The 23,994-nt window shown below is 34.6% G+C and overlaps 1 protein-coding gene and 1 pseudogene across 4 annotated transcripts in view; one reads left to right on the top strand and one right to left on the bottom strand.

The window, feature by feature from the left end:
* CTBP1 (C-terminal binding protein 1) overlaps nucleotides 1-23,994 on the bottom strand; it is a 472,770-nt gene that overhangs the window by 117,789 nt on the left and 330,987 nt on the right. The gene's annotated exons all lie outside the window — the stretch shown is intronic.
* On the top strand, nucleotides 11,214-18,245 carry LOC116419889 (annotated as a pseudogene).

The following is a 23,994-nucleotide window of genomic DNA, read 5'->3' as shown; positions in this document are numbered from 1 at the left end:
GTTTCGAAATATTGAGCAGCCCCCAAGCCATAATAAAACTACAGATATTAGAAAGCTTGGTGGGCTTATAAAAAAATACTTATCAATCCACATTTGGCTGTTTGGATGATCTGGAACATTCTGCATTTTACTTCCTATAGAGACCCCTAAGAAACTACTATCAAAAAATCTCTCAATCATTCCCTCTATAGTCTTCTGATTCTAAAGAAGAAGCTAAAAAGACTTTATGATCTATTACATACAATTAAAACTTAAAGTTAGGTTTGGTTAATATTAATTTTTAAGATTATACCATAATTTTGTGTTTGAAAAAACCCTTTTAAAAAACTAGCTAAAATTGTATACTAAAGCAATAAATGTGTTAGTTTGGCTATCCCACAGAAACAGCAAGCCAAAAGGTGAAATTGCAACTAAAAGGTGAGAACTTTCTGTGAAAGACAACTTCAAGCTCCAATATATCGACATTTATTAGGAAGTATTTATTAAATTCTAGGCACTGTGCTAAGTTCTAGAGCAAGCAAGCCCTACCCTCAATGAGCTTATTAGTCTAGCACAGAAGATAGGAAGTATCAATGTAATTATATACAAAATAAATTTAGAGAGAATATGTACAAAATAGTTAAAACACAGAGCAGTTTGAAAAACAATTGTAGGTATTTGGAAAGGCTTCATTCAGAAGGTAATACTTGAGCTGTATCTTGAAGGAAGAGAAGAATTCTATGAGTCAGAGATGAAAGAGTATATATTTTAGGCAAATGAGGTGACAGGAAGAAAGGCCCAGAAATGAAGATGATCAGGTGGATTTTATGAACAATGAAGAGAAGACCATTTTTACTTTATCACAGATTGGGAAAGCTGAAAGTGGGCAGAGGAAAAAGGAATTCCTAATGAAGCTGGAAAGATAGATTAGAGTTAGATAGTAAAGGGCTTTAAAAATTAAACAGAGGAGTTAATGTTTTTTTCTAGAACCAATGAGAAACCATTGGAGGTCACTGAGTAGGGAACTAACAGATTTGTATTTGGAAACTCCTTTGGTGGTAATGATGCATCATAATGGGAGAGACTTGGAATAAGGAAACTCATTAGGTTGATGGGACATTCATCCCCTGACACATTATTCTTCACTCAATGTTCCTGGGACATCACATTCCATCTCCCTTCTGTGTGCTTTTATATAAGCTGTTTTCCTGCTTGAAATGTTCTCCCTCCTCATCTCCAAATTGAGGAACTCTTTGTTCCTTTCACCTCTCAATTTCGTCTTACCTCCTTTATTGCCTCACCCCATACCTATATATTATTTAACATTCATTTAAAACTTTTTTAAATTTCGAATTCTCTCTCTCTCCCCCTCTATCTGACCCATTAAGAATACAAGCAATATAATACCCATTAGACATGGGAAGTCTTACAAAACATTTCCATATTAGCCATATTGTTTAAAAAAAAAAACCTAGAAAAATAAAGTAAAAAAAATTTGTTTCAATCTGTACTTAGAATTTATCAGTGCTCTCTCTGGGGATAGATAGAAAGCATTTTTTTTTTTTTATCACAAGTCTTTTGGAATTGTCATGGACCACTGTATTGATGTAATTAACTTTTTCACTACTAGCTCTTTTAAGAGGCCTTTTCTGATTCCTCTAATTTAGAATCTCCCCCCCCCCCCCATCCTCAACTGGGCATTTCTTTTGCATACTATATTTCCTTCTCTGTGAAATTGGGAGTTCATTTTGGTCATTATAAAGTCAACATCCAGCACAAAGCTTGAAACACAGTAGATACTTAATAAATGCATACTGATTGGGATAAATACACAAATGGCATTTCTAAAGTGCTTTTTATCCTCTTAATATCTATATTGTTAAGTCATAGAAAAAGACAATTTTTTTCCATCTCCGTGTTTCCAAAAGAAGAAAAGGGAAAGACACTTCAGATACCTAGATTACTTTCTGACATTTTATCACTGACTGTTAGAAAGAAAACCTAGACATCCTAATTTTAGAGATTTTATCACTTCTTTCCTGTTAACTTAAGCCTGAGGTGAATTAAAGAAAAATATGCCAATTTGAATCAATAAGAGAGGATTGGGAAGATAATGATAAAATAAAAGGGCATTTCAGATAATTCCAGTGGCTGACATATTTATGCATAAAAGAAACTGGGGAAGGGTGGGAGACCTGTCTTTTACTTGGTAAACAAAGAAACAAACAACCACCACAAAACTTTTGCTTTAAACAAAGGCTCACAATGGATTTCCTCCAGATATTAAATTTCACTTGATACCTCTATTCTTGAAAGATTAAAAAAAACATAGGGTTTATAAAAATATGATGATGATGCAATCTTTCAGGCCCATTTCTGTCTTTGTTCATGATATTCTCTTACTTATAATTCTCTTTGTCCTCTTTTCTTTATCATCTCTTCTTTTCTTTTAAGACACAGATTACATTCTACTTCCACGAAGAAGCCAAGACTGGTGATATTCTCCCTTTTTTTAAGCCACTAACCAGATCACATAATTCAGCACTGGATAGTTAAAACTGTGAGCTATGGTATTATTATTTTCCAATTCTGAGTTCCACAAACTATGTTCCATGTAATCCTACGTTCCACAAGGAAAAAAAGCTTTAACAGTCAATTATACCCAACAAAACTGCCTGCTTAGCTGACAGGTGTATGGAATTTGTACATTCTGCTGGAGAAAACCATGGGAGACTGGTCCAAATGAATCCCACAATTGAAAAACTGGCATCTCATTGTTCTACAATTAATCATTCAATATGCCCAGTGATTTAGGATGCAGTATCAAATGACAGGCACTCTGCTTCAGTGGAATGTGTATAAAATAATTGCTGTGAATTTATATTCTTAGTTTATTTCTTTAAGAGTTACTTTTGAGTGTGTTAATAGATACTATGTTTAAAATCACAAAGTTCTGAAGAAACAAGAAAATAATTGTTCGCTAAGACTAATGAAAAATATCCACGAATCTATTTTGAACAGCAAACCTCAAATTAAGAAGATGCACAAAATAATGACAACTAAATGCAAAATGGGTTTATTTTTAATAGTTTCTAATAGCTACTTTAAAAGTTTCACATTTCCAGAAACATCACAATGGCTCTTAACAAAATAAGTTTTAAAATGACTTATAAAATAAAGGAAAAAATGCAATTTGTTATGAAGTATCTCCAAAAATGGGCAATTACATATTTAATAATTTTCTCAATTGTAAAACACTTATTGATAGAAAACAAGCATCTTTCTCATTAAGATGCCTGGTATATTAAGTCATGTTAAAAGAAAGACAGAAATGCAATTAAAAGTGATTTTGATAAGTTGGGAGAAAAGATTGCTCCAGAACATGTTACTCAGGAGGAAGAAATGTAAAGACTTTTGCTAGTTAAGGATCAGGATTATTTAGGACATATTTATTAGGGATCCCTATAGTTGAAAAAGCTCTGATTGGGACAGGGACACTTGGCATTCTGAAGGAATTCTCATTAGGTGTGTGGGGAAGAGGAGGCCTGGAGGTGGGGAGTGTAGAAGAGAGGCATCAGTCACTCTGCTTCAACTTAAGAGTTTTCCAAGGAAAACACCAATCTCAGACTCCAAATTGGGTCCAGAGAGTCTAGCAGTGTGAATCAGGGCTTACTTGTATCCAAAGTATTATGTTAGACACAAAGAAAGCAAAGCACTTGTGGGTGGCAAGGTGAGGGAAAGGAATTCTAAAGAAGGTTAGAACATTTCCTCTTTTACTAGTTTTGAAAAACAACACAGATATACCCTTGTCACAGATAACTTAGTAATCCTAAATATAGGTCGTCTAGATGGCTTTAATTTTTTGTTGTTTCATTTTTCAAGTCAAACTATTAGTTATTCTAGGCTGTCTTGTACTTTAAGTTGGTCTCCAGTCCTCAGCAGTTCAATGTCTTGCTTAGGTATCAAAGTAAATTAATTTTATAGCTTCATCTAAATTGTACTGAACATAGAAAATAAAGTTTTATGTTCCAAATGATATTTTTCAGATCCCTGCATTCTGTGCAATGTAAAATGGGGATCTGATAAGAGAATTTAGAAGTCTGGGTTATTGCCCTTTTTCCAAAAATTAAATGAGAGGCAGCACAATATAGGAGGGAGAAGGTCTATTTCAGAGTTAGAACAACTAGAGTTGAAGCTGCCATTTTTAACACAAACTGGTGGTGAGGTCTTGGGAAAATTATTTTACTTCTTAGTGTCACAGACAATTCTTGAGGATTAAAAAAAAAACTATAGAACTTCATATCATGCTGATTTACATTGGGATGTAAGTAGGGCATTCAAGAAAGACTAGCACTTCTAGTTTGAAGGCCTGCTAAGCCCTTTTTGGGACTTTTCATCCATCTTTGGTATCTGCCAGTTATTCAAATCTCACCTGTGGCTCTAAGAAGCTATAGCACATGCAGTGGTCACACCATAATAAAAAACCATCTTGCCAATTGGGCTAAAGCAGTTGAGGATAACCTGTTGGTAAGTTAGGGACATGTCTATCCCAAGTGTAAGAAAACTTCCCTTGGCAGAGTGGGTAGATGAGGATCAGTTTATTCCAATAATCATGAAGGCAGGTGAGGCTGGTGTTGTGGAACGCTTGGAGCTTGGCTGGATATTGAAGACACCAAGGTTGTACATTGCACACATACATCGCCAGCTGTCCTGATTTTTGTCTTGCCACTGGATTTTGATGACTCAGGATGAGAGATGATGCTGATGACTGCAATTCTGCCTGACTTAATTCCAACTTATGCAGGAATCAGTGCCCCCTATCATGTTACTGATTCTCTTCAAAAAATGAAGGACAAACAATAACAACACATTGGGAAAGAGATTTTCCTTTCCAGAAACTACCTATATAAGTCACATAGGTACAGAAGTCTGCCCCACAATTAAATATGAAATAATATGTTTATTAGATACCATAATTTTGGGGGGTCTGAAAGTAAAGTTGATTTCCTTTGTTTTGTTCCAAAGGTTTTGAAATAGTCCTCCTCTCTAGCCCTGTTTATTCCAGGGTACTGCAGGTCTCCATATCCTTCTTCACTCTCCTATCCTCCAACATTTATGAGTCCCACCAATATATTTCAATCCTTAACTGTGGTATATATATGATTAACAAAGTCTTTTTGTTATTATGGCAGCAATATTTGGCTAAATTAACCTCAATTTGTTTTCCATTCTTCCATTCTGGAATGGGCAGTTGTGAATTTAACTATGGCAAAATTTTGCATATGAGAAAACCATTCCTAATGATAGTCTTGGTCTATGGGGTAAGTGGAGTAACTCCAAGGTAACTAGCTATCTTAGAGACTAATGTTTTAGGCCAATAACAACCCTGATAATATACTGGTAGAATAAAGGTACAATGTAGTCAATTAACTTTCTTTTTTTTTTTAATATAACTTATTTTCCCCAATTGCATGTAAAGTTTTATTAACCTATATTTTTAAAATTTTTGAATTCCAAATTCTGCTAGACTACTATGATCATTTACTACTGTGTATTATGTATCTAATCTATTTTATTGAACCATGATTCCATTTCTCAGGAAGGACCACATTGTATTGAGGATTCCTACTTCATAGTACAATTTGAGATGTGACATGGCTAGGGACCTTCCTTCACACTTTTTTTTTCATCAATTCCTTTGATATTTTTGACCTTTTGTTCTTCCACATTAATTTTGTTACTTTTTTCCTAGCTCTATAAAATAATTTTTGGTAGTTTGATTGGCATGGCACTGAATAAGAAAATTAATTTAAGTAAAATTGTCATTTTTATTATATTGGTTTAGCCTGCTCATGAGCAATTAGTACTTTTCAAATAGTTTGGATGTGACTTTTTATTTATTGAAAAGTATTTTGTAATTGTGTTTATGTAGTTTTTGGGTTTGTCTTGTCAGGTAGATTCCTAAGTACTTAATATATTTTTTTACAGTTATTTTAAATGGAATTTCTCTTTCTATCTCTTCCTGCTGGATTTTGTGAGTAATATACAAGAATGCTGATGATTTGTGCAGGTTTATTTCACATCCTGAAGTTAATGATTTCAACTAGCTTTTTACTTGAGTCTCTAGGGCTATCTAAATAATATATATATATATTATATTATCTGCAAAAAGTGATAGTTTTGTTTCCTTATTGTCTACTCTGATTCCTTCAATTTATTTTTCTTCTCTTATTGCTATTGCTACCATTTTTAGTACAATATTGAATAAGAATGGTGATAGTGGACATCCTTGCTTCACCCCACTATAGATAATGCTTGCTGATGATCTGATAGATACTACTTAGTTCTATTTATTCCTATGCTCTCTAGTGTTTTATTTTGTTTTTAATAAAAACAGGTGCTCGTACACCAAGATAAGGTCAAAATGGGTTCATGACCTAAGCATAAAGAATGAAATTATAAATAAATTAGAAGAACATAGGATAGTTTACCTCTCAGACCTGTGGAAGAGGAAGGAATTTATGACCAACGAAGAACTAGAGATCATTACTGATCACAAAATAGAAAATTTTAATTATATCAAATTGAAAATTTTTTGTACAAATAAAACTAATGCAGACAAGATTAGAAGGGAAGCAATAAACTGGGAAAACATTTTTACAGTCAAAGGTTCTGATAAAGGCCTCATTTCCACAATATATAGAGAATTGACTCTAATTTATAAGAAATCAAGCCATTCTCCAATTGATAAATGGTCAAAGGATATGAACAGACAATTCTCAGACGAAGAAATTAAAACTTTATTTAGCCATATGAAAAGATGCTCTAAGTCATTATCAATCAGAGAAATGCAAATTAAGACAAAATTAAGACAAGATACCACTACACACCTGTCATATTGGCTAGAATGACAGGGAAAGATAATGCAGAATGTTGGAGGGGATGTGGGAAAACTGGGACACTGATACATTATTGGTGGAATTGTGACTACATCCAGCCATTCTGGAGAATGATTTGGAACTATGCTCAAAAAGTTATCAAACTGTGCATACCCTTTGATCCATCAATGTTACTACTGGGCTCATATCCCAAAGAGATCTTAAAGGGAAAGGGACCTGTATGTGCAAGAATGTTTGTGGTAGCCCTCTTTGTAGTGGCTAGAAACTGGAAACTGAGTGGATGCCCATCAATTGGAGAATGGCTGAATAAATTGTGATATATGAATGTTATGGAATATTATTGTTCTGTAAGAAATGACCAACAGGATGATTTCAGAAAGGCCTGAAAAGACTTACATGAATGGATGCTGAGTGAAATGAGCAGGACCAGGAGATCATTATATACTTCAACAACAATACTATATGATGATCAATTCTGATGGATGTGGCCCTCTTCAACAATGTGATGAACCAAATCAGTTCCAATAGAGCAGTAATGAATTGAACCAGCTACACCCAGCGAGAGAATTCTGGGAAATGAGTATGAACCACTACATAGAATTCCCAATCCCTCTATTTTTGTCCATCTGCATTTTTGATTTCCTTCACAGGATAATTGTACACTATTTCAAAGTCCGATTCTTTTTGTACAGCAAAATAACTGTATGGACATGTATACATATATTGTATTTAACATATACTTTAACATATTTAACATGTATTAGTCAACCTGCCATTGGGGGAAGGGATGGGGGAAAAGGAGGAGAAAAATTGGAACAAAAGGTTTGGCAATTGGCAATTGGCAAAAATTACCCATGCATATATCTTATAAATAAAAAGCTATAATAATAAAAAAATAAAAATAGGTGTTATATTATGTCAAAAGTTTTTTTTCTGCATCAATTGAGATAATCATTAAATTTCTAATGTTTTTATTGATATTGTCAATTATGCTATAGTTTTCCTAAAACTGAAATCACCTTGCATTACTAGTATAAATCCCATATGACTATAGTGTATGATACTTGTGATATATTGTTGTAATCTCCTTATTAGTACTTTATTTAAAATTTTTGCATCTATATTCAGTAGAGAACTTATCTATAGTTTTCCTTTTCTGTTTCAGTTATTCCTGGTTTATGTATTAGCTGGTGCTATTTGTGTTATAAAAGGAATTTGGTAAGACTTCTTTGTCTATTTTTCCAAATAGTTTATATAGTACTGAAATTGATTCTTCTTTAAATGTTTGGTAAAATTCACTTGGGAATATTAGAGATCATTATAGAAAATTCACTGATGGTTTACCCAATTTTTTTTAATGGAGTTATTTGCATATTCTATTTCCTCTTTGCTTAATCTGGGCCATTTATATTTTTGCAAATATCATCAATTCACATAGATTGTCAAATTTATCGGCAAGAAATTGAAAAAAATAACTCCTAATAATTTCTTTTATTTCCTTTTCATTGGTAGTGAATTCCCCCTTTTCATTTTTGATACTGGTAATATTTTTTTCTTTTTAAAAATCAAATGAGTCAACGATTTGTCTACTTTATAGGCTTCCCCCATATAATTAACTCCTAGTTTCCTTTATTAGTTCAATGGCTTCCTTACTTTCAATTTTATTAATCTCTCCTTTGATTGTTTTCAATTAATTTTAAATCTTTCCACTTCCCTTTCTTGAATATGATTTTTATTGCATTGTAATCTGAAAAGGATACATTTAATATTTCAACTTTTTTGATTTGTTGGAAGGTTTTTAATGGCCTCACACATGGTCAATTTTTGTGTAATGATCATATATTACTGAGAAAAAATTATATTCCTTTCTATTCCCATTCAATTATTTCTGGAGACCTATCATCTCTAATTTTTTCTACTATTCTCTCCACTTCTTTAATTTTTTTCTTGATTATTTTATAGTTAGATTTATCTAGTTCTACTTATTCTTATAACTCATTCAACTTCTTTTAAAAATTTGGATGCTAAACATATAGTGTATATATGTTTAATTTATATCATTTCATTATTTATGATGTCTTTTAGCAAAATGTAGTTTCCTTCTTTTTTTCTTTTAATTAGACCTCTTTTTGTTTGTCTGAGATCATGATTACTACCTCTGCTTTTTTTTTTTTATTTCAGCTGAAGCATATTAGATTTTATTTCAGCCCCTTATCATGACTCTCTGTGTGGGTGTCCCTGCTTCAAATGTGTTTGTCATAGACAATATTCTGCAGGTTTCTGGTTTCTAATGAACTTTGCTAGCTACTTCCATTTTATGTGTGAGTTCATCCCATTTATGTTCATGGTTATTATTATTAATTGTATATTTCCCTCCATCCTATTTTCCTTCTCTATTTTTCATTCTTTCTCTCTGTGTGTCTTTGTCTCTGTTTCTGTTAATCTGCCTCTCTTCTTTCACTCTGTCCCTCCTCAAAAACATTTTCCTTCTGTCTACCAATCCTCCCATGTATCCTCCTTTCCATCAAGGCTCCACACATATCCCTCTCTTGTCCTACTTCCTTACAGTATAAGATAAATTTCCATACCCAACTAAGTTTGTATGTTATTTGCAAATTTGAGCTAATTCCAATGAGAGTAAGGTTCAAGCATTGCCTGTCCTGTCCCTAAAATCTTTCTCTCCATTATAATAGTTGCTCTGTGCCTCTTTTTTATGAGATATTTTACTTGATTCCACATCTTCTCCCCCTACCCCCTTCCTTCTCCCAGTGGATCCTTGTTTCTCATCCCTTTATTTCATTTTTTGAGGTATCATTTCATTATAGTCAATTTACAACCATAGCTTTCTATGTATGTTCTTCTGCCTTAATAGTAATCCAGTTCTTAAGAGTTACAAGTATCATCTTTCATATAGGAATGTAAGCAGTTTAATCTTATAGAATTCCTTAAGTTCTCTCTTTCCTGTTTACCTTTTTATGGTTTTGCTGAATCTTATATTTGAAAATCAAATTTTGTGTTCAGCCTTGGTCTTTTCATCAGAAATGCTAGAAAGCCTTCTTTCATTAAATATCAATTTCCCCCCTGAAAGATTATGGTCTTTTTTACTGGGTAGGTGATTCTTGGCTATAATCCTAACTCCTCTGTTTTCTGGAATATTGTATTCCAAGTCCTCCAATCCTTTAATGTAAAAGCTACTAAATCCTTTGTAATCCTGACTCTGTCTCCATTACATTTGAACTGTTTCTTTCAGCTGCTTGAAATATTTTCTCTTTGACTTAGGAACTCTGAAAATTGGCTATATTATTCTTGGAAGTTTTAATTTTAGGGTCTCTTTCATGAAGTGATCAGTAGATGGTTTCAATTTAGATTTTACCCTCTGTTCTAAGATATCAGGGCAATTTTCCTTAATAATTTCTTTTTTTAAATCAAGGCTTCAAGGTACTACAATATTCTTAAATTATCTCTCCTGGATCTATTTTTTCAGGTCAGTTGTTTTTTTTAGTGACATAATTCATGTTTTCTTCTATTTTTCACTTTTGATTTTGTTTTATTGTTTCTTGATGTCTCATGAAATCATTAGTTTCCACTTGCCCAATTCTAATTTTTAAGGAATTGTTTTCTTCAGTGAGCTTTTTAACTTCCTCTTCCATTTGACAATTTTACTTTTTAAGGTGCTAGTTTCTTCAGTGAATTTTTGTATATCTTTCCCCTATTTTTTGTCTTACTTTTACCAAGCTGTTGACTCTTTTGTTATAATTCTGTTGCATCAATCTTATTTATTTTCCCAATTTTTCTTCTACCTCTCTTATTTGATTTTTTAAATCTCTTTTGAGCTCTTCCAGAAGGTTTTTTTGGACTTGTCACCAATTTGGATTTTTCTTTTACCCTTGGTATGTATGTAGCTGTTTTGACAATGTTGTCTTCTTCAGAGTTTAAGTTTTGATTTTCCCTGTCACATCGTAATTTTCTTTGATCAGGCTCTTTTTGTGTGTGCTCATTTTCCAACTTATTTCCTGGTCCTTAATTTTATGTTAAAAATTAGGCTCTGCTCCTGGGGAGAATAGGGCTCTATTACAAGTTTTAGGTATTTTGTACTTTTGTTTTCAAAGCAAATTCTGGAGAATTTTAAGTTTCCAGTTCTTCCAAAGTGTGGTCACTGCTCTCCTGAATTGTACTCTGGTCTGTGATTAACCACAAATAGTATTTTTTAACTTGGAACAATGAGCATGTTAACCCTTACTTGGGCAATGCAGCAGAGTTCTGCATCCAGTACCATCAAAGTGTCCCTTGTAATCTCCTTCTGACCAGTTGGCTGACCCTCTTACTGTCTGTGGGATGAGAGTTCCAGAAATTGCTGATGATGATTCAGATACTCCTATGGCCTGTATGACCTTGCTGATATGGGAGCCTACTGCTGGCTCTAGCCAGGTTGGGGGATCTATGACAATACGTGGAGCCTTGTTGAGCATGTCCTGTATGGCCTGCCTGCTCTGGACTACATCCCATTCTTACTTTAGTGAGACAGACTTTTCATGTCACCTTCTAAGCTGTCTTGGGCTGCAACATTCTTTTACCCCATTTTTGGGTTGATTTTACTACTCCAGAATTATTTTTGAAGTGCTAGTTTAAGTAATTTGAAAGGAAATTTGGGAGACTTCAGTCAAGTTCCTGCCCTACTGCTCCATCTTGGTTTCACTCTTGTCAATTAACTTATGAAAAAAATTTAATCATTAGTATATAATCACTGCTCTGAATGATTATCCTCCAACAAAATATTTTCAAGTCTGATTATTCACAATTTGTTATTAATGACTTACTTAGAAAAGGTATTCAATTTTAAGTCCATTAATTAAAGTAGATTAAATAATTCTCCCAGAGTCCTCTGTATATCTCATTTGTCCTTATACTTGGTTCTGCCTAATAGTTAATATGTTGTTTTGCATATTTTTGAGGATGTATCTGTCTATGTAAGTTATGTACCCTGCATATAGCAGATGTTTAAAAATACTATTAAATGAATGAATGAAAGGATGAATGAATCAGTAAAATGAACTGGACATGGTAAAAATTGAAACAATTTATTAAAAGATAACAAGCTTCAGGTTAATTTCTTAAAAAGAAATCCTATCCTGAAACTTATATGCTCAAAGCTACTTAGTAAGAGCAACATTCAACTCTACAATTATTAACAGTAGATTCATTTTTCATATAAAAGTTTGCTCATTTACCTAACATTAGAAAAAAAAGATATGCTGGGACAGAGAGCCTGTTACTTTTTATTTCTTGTGGTCCAAGTAGCTCTCCGGTTTTAGAAGGCCTTCTGTCCTTTGTAACTCAATTTTGTCTGATGTAGATCAGTATGTGAGATTTTGGTTATTTATGACCCAGGTCATTTACTTCCTATACTTCATGGAGTGAACCATGGCAGCTTCTAGGGGTTCTGTGATATGTTCCTGTGTAAGCAGAGAAAGTGTTAAATAGACCAGAAAAGCTAGAACTTGTCCTTTCCTCATAACTATTATTCTCCCCACCTACCACTTATTCCCCAGTCCCAACTATGAAGAAGTGAATTTTCCAAACTCTGGAAGAATTTAGTTTCACTCAAACACAAAAATGTGATAAACTAGTAGATCTTTAATTTAAATTATTTTTTCATGGGATTGAGGGGGTTTATTATAAAGTATATAAATTGCCCTAAAGTTTCCTTAAGTGATTCTCAACATGGCTCCTTTCCTAAGAAAACCCCTGAGTTACCTGGAGAAATGCAAAGACAGCTGGATAAAAGTCTAAGTCAAGTGGTTCCAGTTCCATGCTTGCAAGACAGCCAAAACTAGCAAACATAGTTCATGTTCCATGACATCATTTAAAAAGAGAAATGAGCACACTCAGTGAAACATAAATCCTGAAGCATACGTGCATCCCCCATTCTTTCAGTAGAATTTTTCATATTTATCCTAGGACATTATAGAAATCAACAATTAATAATAAATGTAATATGGAGAACAGTAAAATTAATGTACAAAAGAATTGGATGCATCTTTTACATATTTTTAAAAGGACCCACTGAAGTATAAATTACCACCAGGGGTTAATTTTTTGCCTTTCCCAGGGGCTGGACCTCTTGGCCCAATGAATATTACAAAATAACCAACAGCACAACAGGAGACTCTGAGAAAAGACTGGACAGTAATTCATTGAACTAAGAGTTATATTATGCAAAAAATGCAAGTAAGCATGAAGAAAACCAATCATTTTTCATTTAAAATAAATCCCAGTTCTATAACTTGTTTCTTTTCCTTTTTCTTTTAGGCTGAAAGAACAGAGAGAAGATGGTTACAGTCAAAGTTCAAGTCTGGAGGAAGCAGCCTTGGGCTATCAGAAAATTTCCCACTGGGGCCTGCAATTATGCAAAATGAAAAGGTTAGGTCTATACAGCCAACTCACGTTATTTATAAGAGTTGTCTTACAACTTAGTCTTTCTTGTGAGTTTGAGAAATTACCCTCAGCATTATGTGTTTTTTAATAGTACTTTTTGTTTGTTTTAAACAAGCAATATCACTCCAGAAATAAACAAAAATCCTTTCATTTGTGAATGAAGTTAAAGGCTGTACCAATATACTTCTAGGACTTTCAGTTAAATGGCTGCTCAAAAAGAGTGTGGAAACAATTCATCAATGTGCCTTGTCTTAAGATAATTATTCTCTCATGGCTTTTCATGTAACCTATTATTATTGCCTAACTTACTGCTTCCTAGTCATCCAGACAACAAAATGGTTACTTAGTTATATGCAAGCTTTATTTTTCATTAAGTCTCACTTTTCCAATTCGTTTATGCTATAGCTGCTTGTACATAATGTACATGAAATTCTGGGGGACATGAATTTTTTCTTATATCGCTTATTAGAGCTCTCAGAGAAGGGAACTTGTTGCAAGCATGAACTAGATGACCATTTGTTAGGTACGCTATGACAGAGATTCCTTTGGTGAATGGGTTGGAATAGATTGTTGTTGAAATCCCTTCCAACTCTCAAATTCTATGAGCCTACGATTGATCTAGGTCCAATTTATTCTTTTTTTGATGAAAAGGTTCAATAGGCTTTGAAAATGTGACTAATTTGAACAATCTCTGAGTAGAATAAATGGTTCCTGAGGGCCCTGCCCTTACTCACTCTCTGCTGACAACGAACAGAGAAAACTTCAGGTTTGTCAGAATCAATTCATCTTTATCTGGATATTCCCAGTTATAGTACTATGCAGCCTAAAAATATGCAGCCAAAAGAGCCAAATCAATTCTCCAGGACGAGTATTGTCTGGGTCAAGAAACACTACTGACTTTCAAAGATGTTTATGAGTTTGGACTATTAGCCCTGGCTGCCAGTTTCTGGCTCTCTTGAAGAGCTCTGGGGTTCTTAATGTAATCCCGATTCAGTATTATATTAAGCAATTTTTTTTTCCTGTTCTAAAAAAAGGTCTGGAGTTGGGCCATTAGTAGCTCCCATTTGCCCTGTAGCAAAGAGAGAAAATATGTCAAAATGAATTATTATACTAGGATACTAGATCAAGGCTTCATTTAGTACTCTTAAGATTCTACTTCTAGAAACAACTGTTTTCAATATAGACTATCTTTTCTTAAGTAATTTAATCAAGGATATCAGTATAATACAGTAAGACTATTCTATTTTGCACGAATCTTTTCTTTTAAGGACAAAGACAGACCTAATTTCCCTAACAGAAGGAAGAAGCAGGGGGAAATGTGTATTCCTTTATAGGATATATAAGCACAGTTGAGTGTTCTAGACTGCACCCATCACAAATGTATAAAATGAATAGTGGCTACACTAAGTCTATCCCAGAATGACTTGACTTAAGGTCAACATTTCCCATACCCTCAATATACCTTTAGCAATACTCAAGTGTCAAGGGCAGGTAGCTAAATGAATGTTCCATGAGGAGGAAGATTAAAAAAGGTATAGACACTGGCACAAACATGTTCAGTTACTCAGAGAATCTAAATATCAGTAATGTCATAATTGACCATTTTTATGTATCAAAGTTTAGTTAGAAATTTCCCAGAAAGTCTTTTTAAAAATAAAAATGAAAGATAATAAAATGAATATTTAATAAGTGATCAGAGAGATGGAAGGAGAATCAGGAATGTACAGGCAACCCCATAGAAACCAGGAGATAGTATTTCAGCAGTGTCAAATACTTCTAAGAGTTCAAGGAAGATGAAAAAGGAAAAGGCTTTTGAATTTGCTTAAAAAGAAAAGTTTTGGTAGAGTTATTGAGGAGAGAAATCAGAAAGCAAGCAATTAAGGTATCTACAGGAAGCAAAGACAATGGGCACAAGCTGTTCCATCTCAGAAGTTTAAAACAAAGGGAAGAGAAAGAAAGGAGTACTAGGAACAGTTAGATGAAGCAAGATTTCTTTGCTTTTTAAAGTTAGGTGACCAATACATGTCTGAACAGGAAAGAAGGATTCTGTAGGGAAATTTGGGTAGCAGCAGTGCCTTTTAGGGGGCAAGATGGAAACAGAAAAGCACAGGACAACCAACTTTGGGAGGGAGGGGACATCTCTCCTTCTCAGGCTGAAAGAGATATGTTAAAACAAAGATGAAGGTAGAATTGAGAGTCACTATCATATATACAGGTGACTATAAAAACCAAATCTAACCCCACGTTAAGATCTAATCATATTTAATCCAAATGAAATAATATAGAGGGAAGGGGGCATGTTAGGTAGCTGGCTGTATTAGATCCTCTAATAATAGAAAACCACTGTCACATGGTGAATTACCTATTATCAAATTGTTTGGAAACCTGTAAAATATAACAATATAATAATTATAACATTCTTGAGGGTCTCAACTGTTTTTTTAAATACTTGTCAGAATGAATTAACAAGTTTTCCTGATAAGTTAATCAACTAACATTTATTAACCACCAAGCACTATTCTAAGTTCTGGGGGTACCCCCTCAAAAAAGGCAAAAACAATCTCTCCTTTCAAGGTACTAAATCAAATAAGGGATGCAAACAACTAGATACAACAAGCTATATGCAGGATAAACTGGGGATAATCTCAGAGGGAAGGCAATAAAATCAAGGAGGGCTGGGAAGGACTTGTTGTAGAAGGTATGCCTTTAGCTAAGATTTGAAGGAAGCCAGAGAAGCCAAAAGGCAGAAAGCTGCAGGAATGGAAGTGACCCAGTGAAAACTCTTAAGATTAGGAAATAGAATATTATGTGCTGGGAACAGAATGATGGCCAGTGTCACTAATTTGCATAGTACATGGATGGGATGGGATGGGAGGGATGAGGGCAGGGAGAAGAGAGGGAGAGTAGTAGGTGTAAGAAAATTGAAAAGGTAGAAAGTGGCCAGGTTAAGAAAGGTATAGGGGTATATGGGAGGCAATATGGAGCAAGATGTGTTTTTGAAAGATCAGTTTAAATAGATAGGAGTGGGAAGGTCAAGGAACCCAGGATACTGTTATCCAGGTATGAGGCTATCAAGGCCTGCACCAGGGTTGTAGCTGTAGAGCAGAAGGGGCATATACAAGAGATGTTAATAAAGTGCAAATGATAGAATTTGGCAACTTATTAGATATGGGAAGGGAGGGAGAATGAAGAGTTAGGAGAATTGATGAATTTAAATTACCTTGTTAAAGTAAGAAAAGGACTAGCTCAATAACAAATTAATATTTGGGACTTGAAAAAGAAACCAGATCAGATAAAAATGCTTAATTTGTAGAATTAGGATTATCTTTCCTAAGTACCCAAAACATTTTTTCCTTCTTCATTTTTGACTTCTCAGAGCTGCTGACATGATCATCTTTCATTGCTGATTCACCTAGCTCCCCTTCCCCTGCCCCCTGAAGTAGATAGAAAAGAAAATATTACATAGGAACTATCACAGCTCATGGTTATATGTTGTTTTAAGGTCTATATAAAGAGCTTCCCTCACAAAAGCCATGGAGGACTGTGCTAAATAGTTGCTTCATTTTATAGATGAAGAAATGAGTTGCCTACAGTCAGAGTTACAAAGCATTAGAGCCAAGTCTAAAACCCATGTCTTCTTTCTGTAAGACCAGATTGATTTTCTTAACTTCCCTAAACATCAGTACATTCAGAGTTCTACCTTGGAAGTGAAACAACTTTTCTTTGGGAATCCAAAGTCTATTTTTCTGAAGTATGTTTAGTAGCTCTAAAGTCTCAGTTCTTATCTGTTAAGCATTATTGTACTAGGTCAGAGAGGAGGATAAGAACACACATCAAGGGAAACTGTTTTGATTATTTACTGTTGTTATTCAGTTGTTCGTTGTGTCTGACTGTCATCCAATGGACCATACTATCTGCAGGGTTTTCTTGGCAAAGTTACTGGAGTACTCAGCATTTCCTTCTTTAGCTCATTTTACAGATGAGAAAACTGAAGCAAATGGGGTTGAATGACTAGATCAGTCAACCAGCTAGTAAGTGTCTGAAGCCAGATTTGAACTGAGGAAGATGAATCTTCCTGACGTCAGGCCCCAGAAGCTATTCACTTTAGAAGGGAGTATTTCCTCTTTTTTGTCCTGGCAGCTGGAGGGAGGTGACAAAGGGGACATCTTCATTTGGTAAGTGCCAGAATAAGATGCGCACTTTGTGCCATTGATGTGGTTCTAAGGCATACTATCTGCAGAAGTTAACATGTGGCAAATGTAAAAGAAAGTATGATAACATGCTGCAAAGGCTACGTGATACAACACCACTGTTACTGGTCAAATAAGGCACTTAAAAATTGATTCATGAATGGATTCCATAAAGGAACAACATCTAAACCCAAGAAAACAGCTGTTGCAGCATCTAGTTCAGCTTAAGGATTCAATTGTTTGCTAAAATAAATGTCCTGTATAAAAAAAGAAATATTTTTAATAATTTCCTAGTCTTGCCTTTTGGAGTAACATAATAAAGTTAATTTAGATCTTTTATATGATAACCTGTCAATTGCTTTAGGACAGATATATATATACTTTCTCATTCTATGTCCACAAAGCAGAATAACATTTCCAACAAATGTGTTGATGATTAAGGTTTTCATTACTGATATCCCTCTGTGAGAATGTTATAATCTATAGTTGGAAACACATTTAGATTATCAGCAATAGGATCACTGATGGTAGATAGCCTGCAAACTGGGATTCTTATTGCAACCCAAGGGGAAATGGAAAAATTCATGGGGAGTATGAAGAAAGCTAAAGTCTATTACTAGTCATGACTTTTAAATGAGAAAAGGAATAAAAGAAAAGGATTCATTATGGACAGGTATGACTCAACAATAAGATGGGATTCTTTTTTTTTTAATTTTTATTTAATAGCCTTTTATTTACAGGATATATGCATGGGTAATTTTACAGCATTAACAATTGCCAAACCTCTTGTTCCAATTTTTCACCTCTTACCTCTCACCCCCTCCCCCAGATGGCAGGATGACCAGTAGATGTTAAATACATTAAAATATAAATTAGATACACAATAAGTATACATGACCAAAATGTTATTTTGCTGTACAAAAAGAATCAGACTCTGAAATATTGTACAATTAGCTTGTGAAGGAAATCAAAAATGCAGGTGGGCATAAATATAGGGATTGGGAATTCAATGTAATGGTTTTTAGTCATCTCCCAGAGTTCTTTCTCTGGGCATAGCTGGTTCAGTTCATTACTGCTCCATTGGAAATGATTTGGTTGATTTCGTTGCTGAGGATGGCCAGGTCCATCAGAACTGGTCATCATATAGTATTGTTGTTGAAGTATATAATGATCTCCTGGTCCTGCTCATTTTGACACTTAGCATCAGTTCGTGTAAGTCTCTCCAGGCCTTTCTGAAATCATCCTGTTGGTCATTTTTTACAGAACAGTAATATTCCATAATATTCATATACCACAATTTATTCAGCCATTCTCCAACTGATGGACATCCACTCAGTTTCCAGTTTCTAGCTACTACAAAAAGGGCTGCCACAAACATTTGTGCACATACAGGTCCCTTTCCCTTCTTTATAATCTCTTTGGGATATAATCCCAGAAGTAACACTGCTGGATCAAAGGGTATGCACAGTTTGATAACTTTTTGAGCATAGTTCCAAACTACTCTCCAAAATGGTTGGATTCATTCACAACTCCACCAACAATGCATCAATGTCCCAGTTTTCCCGCATCCCCTCCAACAATCATAAGATGGGATTCTTATGCAACTCAAGGGATTGATCAGACTGAGTTTTCTCACTCACATATTGTCTCTAGGGTTCATGAGATGGACTCTATTTATAGTCATTACTGTGGTATTTTAAATTATAGTACAGAAAACCTAATTATTTTCTTCGGTACAATATAGAAAGCCAACTGTTCACTTCCCACATTTTCATTTCACTTTTTATGAGAAATATTCTTGGATCTATACGAAGAGTATGGTTCCCACCAAAAGAGGGGGAGAAGGGAAGGTAGTACCAGAGATCCTGGTGGGGCAACAGCTGTAGGATGTCTTCTACTAACTAACCCCCCCCCCTCCTGCCAATTCCCATTTTCTTTCAATCATTCCTTACTGAACACTGATACCTGTCTCTCTCCACCATCATCCATGCTAGAGGGAACAAAAAGTCCCAATCTACTTGAAGTCTCAAGGTCACTCACCAAAGGGCTTCTCAAAGGATTCCCTTCAACCCCATGCATCTAGATGGCCCAGGAGATAAAGCAGTGGGTTTGGAGTTACCAACTATAATAGTAAGACAGAGGTTTTCAAGGTCTTACAATTTTACTCTATCATTATGTTTTCCACCTGAAAGACCAATGATCTCTAAAAATGCCAGCCCTTCTGAACTGCTGTAGAATGCTTAGGACTTCTAGGGCTTTCTAATTATCTTGTGTAAACTCAATTATATGGGTTGTCTCTCCCAAATAGATTCTCAGCTTCTTTAGAATTATTTCTTTTAAGAGAAAGGGACTCGTATGTACAAAATGTTTGTGGCAGCCCTTTGTGTAGTGTCTTGAAACTGGAAATTGAATGAATGCCCATCAGTTGGAAAATGGCTGAATAAATTGTCGTATATGAATGCTATGACCAGCAGGATGATTTCAGAGAGGTCTGGAGAGACTTACATGAACTGATGCTGAGTGAAATGAGCAGGACCAACTTCAACAGAATGGGATGGGATGGGATGGGAGGGATGGGGGGAGGGAAGAGAGGGAGAGTAGTAGGTGTAAGAAAATTGAAAAGGTAGAAAGTGGCCACTTCAACAACAATGCTATATGATGATCAATTCTGATGGATGTGGCTCTTTCCAACAATGAGATGATCCAAACCAGTTCCAATTGTTCAGTAATGAAGAGATACACCTACACCTAGAGAGAGAACTATGGGAAATGAGTGTGGACCACAACAGAGCATTCCCCCTCTTTCTGTTATTGTTTGCTTGCATTTTTGTTTTCCTTCTCAGGTTTTTTTTTTTTTTTTTTTTTTTTTTTTTTTTTTTTTTTTACCTTCTTTGTAGATCCAATCTTTCTTGACCAGCAAGATAACTGTATAAATATGTATACATATATTGTATTTAACATATACTTTAATACATTTAACATGTATTGGACTACCTGACATCTAGGGGAAGGGGTAGGGGGGAAGGAGGGGAAAAGTTGGAACAGAAGGTTTAACAAGGGTTAATAACACTGATACCTGTCTCTCTCCACCATCATCCATGCTAGAGGGAACAAAAAGTCCCATCTACTTGAAGTCTCAAGTTGTTGAGAACCTACCCATGCATATATCTTGTAAATAACAATCTATAATAAAAATAATTATTTCTTTTCTCTATTTGCATTCCTATTACTTGGAACATATTGTGAAATATCTATAAAGTTCTTAGCACATGATAGGTCTTTAATAAATGCTTTTCCCCTCCCTTACATTAATTTCTTTCTTCTCAAGATGAGTTTAGATTTTTTTTTCTGAAGATATCAACTTTGCCTGAAGCAAAGAAATAGATTTGGGTAGTGATTAGTGAGTTTGGTGGGTCAGTGTCAAATCTTGGATACAAGTTATACAAGAAAGCATGCCTTCTGACTGGCCATTTTGTAGATATGACCATACTCTCTTCTCTCTTTCTCTCCCTCTTCCCCCCCTCTCCTTTTCTCTTTTTTTCCTGAGGCAATTGGGGTTAAGTGACTTGCCCAGGGTCTCACAGTTAGAAGTGTTAAATGTCTGAGGCCAAATTTGAACTCAGATCCTCCTGATTTCAGGGTTGGTGCTCTATCCACTGCCCCACCTAGCTGCCCCAATATGACCATACTCTTAAGCAGAACTACCAATTACAACAATTTTTTTTTTTAATGGAGAAGGGAGGGAAGATCTTAGCAGAATTCCTTCTATTTGATAGTATGCCTGAAAAAATAATATGAAACAAGAAATGAAAAATGCTGAATAATTAGTATAGATGTAAATACTAAGTGTTATATGAATTCAGAGAAAAGAGATCAGACTGAGTGGGGTTGTCAGGAAAGGCTTCATATACAAAGGTGGAATTTTAGCAGAGAATTATGTATAGGACTTAATTGGTAAGAAAAAAAGGCATAAACAAAGTACAAGCCATATTCAGGAGACAATGAAAAGATCTATACTAAAGTAGGAAGTTCACATAGAGATATAGTAACAAAAAATTTCTAGTATCATTAATGGTAAGAGATTTGGGGTCAAAAAATCTGAATTCAAGTCTCAGTTCATTGAAATCTAAAATTACCTTCGTAATTTAATTGAATCTACTCAATCCAAACTTACTAATGATTTTTTCTTTCTTTTTTCCCCCTCAGTCTTTGAGGATAGGTACAGATCCACGTCCATTTTTATGGACCTGTAAAACTTTTACCAGCAAAGACCCTTACTTTTTTTTTAATTTTAAAAATTAATCTATTCTTCACTCCTATTGAGCAAATAAAAAAATTAAGATCCTAATACATAGTTATAAAGTCGGACAAAACATATTCTCACATTAGCCATATCTGAAAATGTATGTCTCCCTCTGCATTCCAAATTTATTACCTCTTCGGCAGGAAGTGAGTGGTAAGCTTTATCTTATTCTCATGGTTCACCATTTTGTTGATCAAAATTCTAAAGGCTTTCACATTTGTTTTTCTCTACAATCTTGTTATCGTATAAATTGTTTACGGCATCAGTTCACTGAGGTCTTCCTAATTTTCTCAGATATTGTTCATTTCGTCAATTTTTTATGGCACAAAAATAATTTTTATTATGTTTTTATGCTACAATTTGTTTAGTCATTCCCCAACAAGAGGTCTGACAATTTCTTAATTTCCTAATCTGATCACCTCATCTTTCTTCACCTCTGTGGAGAAACTGACAGTTTGAAAAAAAATTATTATGAACTTAAGAAACACCAACAAATATGGATATTTCAATATGCAAAGAAAAATGAAAAAAAGATTCTATATGAAATTGTGAATGTCTTATGTATAGTTTTTTCCTCTCTACATTCCTCCCAATATGTAGCGTCTGACATTATTGATCAATGGACACTCTCTCTTTTCTATATTTTCATAGAACTCTTCTCTTATGGCTCTCCAATCTATTTAACCTCAATCTCTTTTGCTGGTTTAGCATTCTCTTGTCACAGCCCCTAAATGAAAATATTCTACATTCTGGGCCTGTTTCCTTTCTCTCTATACTCTCAGTTGAAATCATCAACTTCTATGGGATTAATTTTTATCTTCTTTTTGCAATTGATCCTGAGATCTATATATACTTAGCCGTAGTCTCTCTCCTAAGCTCTAGATATGCATCATCAACATTTCAAGTTGGAAATACCAGAGACATGTCAAACTTAACAAGTCCAAAACAGAACTCATCAACCAATCTTTGCCCTAATTTCCCTATTTTTGGCGTGATTATGCTTAAAATTCCAGGTTTGTAATTCTCTAATTATTGGCCAAATCTTGTTTCTATACTACTATATTTCTCAGGTTTGATCCCTCCTTTCTACTTGCTTGAAAGCCATTCTAGGGCAGATGCTTATTACTCCCCACTTGGATTGTTACAACTCTCCCTCACTCAAATCTCTCCCCATTCGAATCAATCTTCCATTTACCTACTAAATGATTTTCCTAAAATGCATGTCTATTTCATTCCCCCACTCAAGTTCAAAGTCTTTCTTATTACCTTTAAGATCAAATATAAATTTCTTTGATGGCTTTACAAAACTTTAGAAATGCATTTCAAAATAGAATGAATTGATTCATATATTGATTCATGTAAAAAGGCTTTGCAGAGTAACCCATTATGACATGACATGAATTTTCTCCATAATTGAGGAAGAGGTAGAGGACCATAGGCAATTTGCTTATAAACCAAAACCATAATTTCAATAGTTCAGTATTTTATTTTCAATATAGTCCTGGTAGAAATTGTATTTTTTCCCTTAAAAGTTATTAAACTTTTTTCCTAAGACAATATGTGAATTTGAAATATAGATTTGGAGTAGAAATTCTCTTTGTATCCTGGCAATATCTCTTATCTAGATCCCTTTATCTCCTCTGACATAGTTGCTAGCTTGATATGGGCCCTCATCACACATGGACCATTTGTTTCTGGTCAGCCTCTTTGCTTTACAGATTTCTCCAGTGCAGTCAATTCTTCATCCAACTCTCACTTTGATTTCTCTAAAACATAGGATTGACCAGGTCACCCACCCACTCACATTCAATAAATTCTATTGGCTTCTTATTATCTCTAGGATCAAATATAAAAGCTGTCTTGGAAGCCTTTCAAAATCTGGCCTTTTCCTATCTTTCCAGTCTTTATACTTTATTCCCCTCTATGCATTCTACAATCCAGGAAGAGAGGCCTATTTGTGCATGTCATTTCCCAATTCTTTGCCACTTCACTGGCTATCCCCCACACCTAATGCTCTCTCTCCTCTCTTCTGCCTCCTGGTTCTCCTGAAGTTTCAACTCAAATCCCACTCTCTCCAACATGCTTTTTTGAGTCCCTCTCAATGTTAATGTAGTTGATTTGAGATTTTTTGCAATTATATCTTACATATAGAGAGTTGATAGAATGTAATTCCTTAAGAGAAAGATAT

The sequence above is a fragment of the Sarcophilus harrisii genome, chromosome 6, assembly GCF_902635505.1.
Source record: "Sarcophilus harrisii chromosome 6, mSarHar1.11, whole genome shotgun sequence".
In the NCBI taxonomy this organism is placed as follows: Eukaryota; Metazoa; Chordata; class Mammalia; order Dasyuromorphia; family Dasyuridae; genus Sarcophilus; species Sarcophilus harrisii.
The sequence above is the reverse complement of the archived record's forward strand: the minus strand, read 5'-3'. Positions and strand labels throughout refer to the sequence as shown.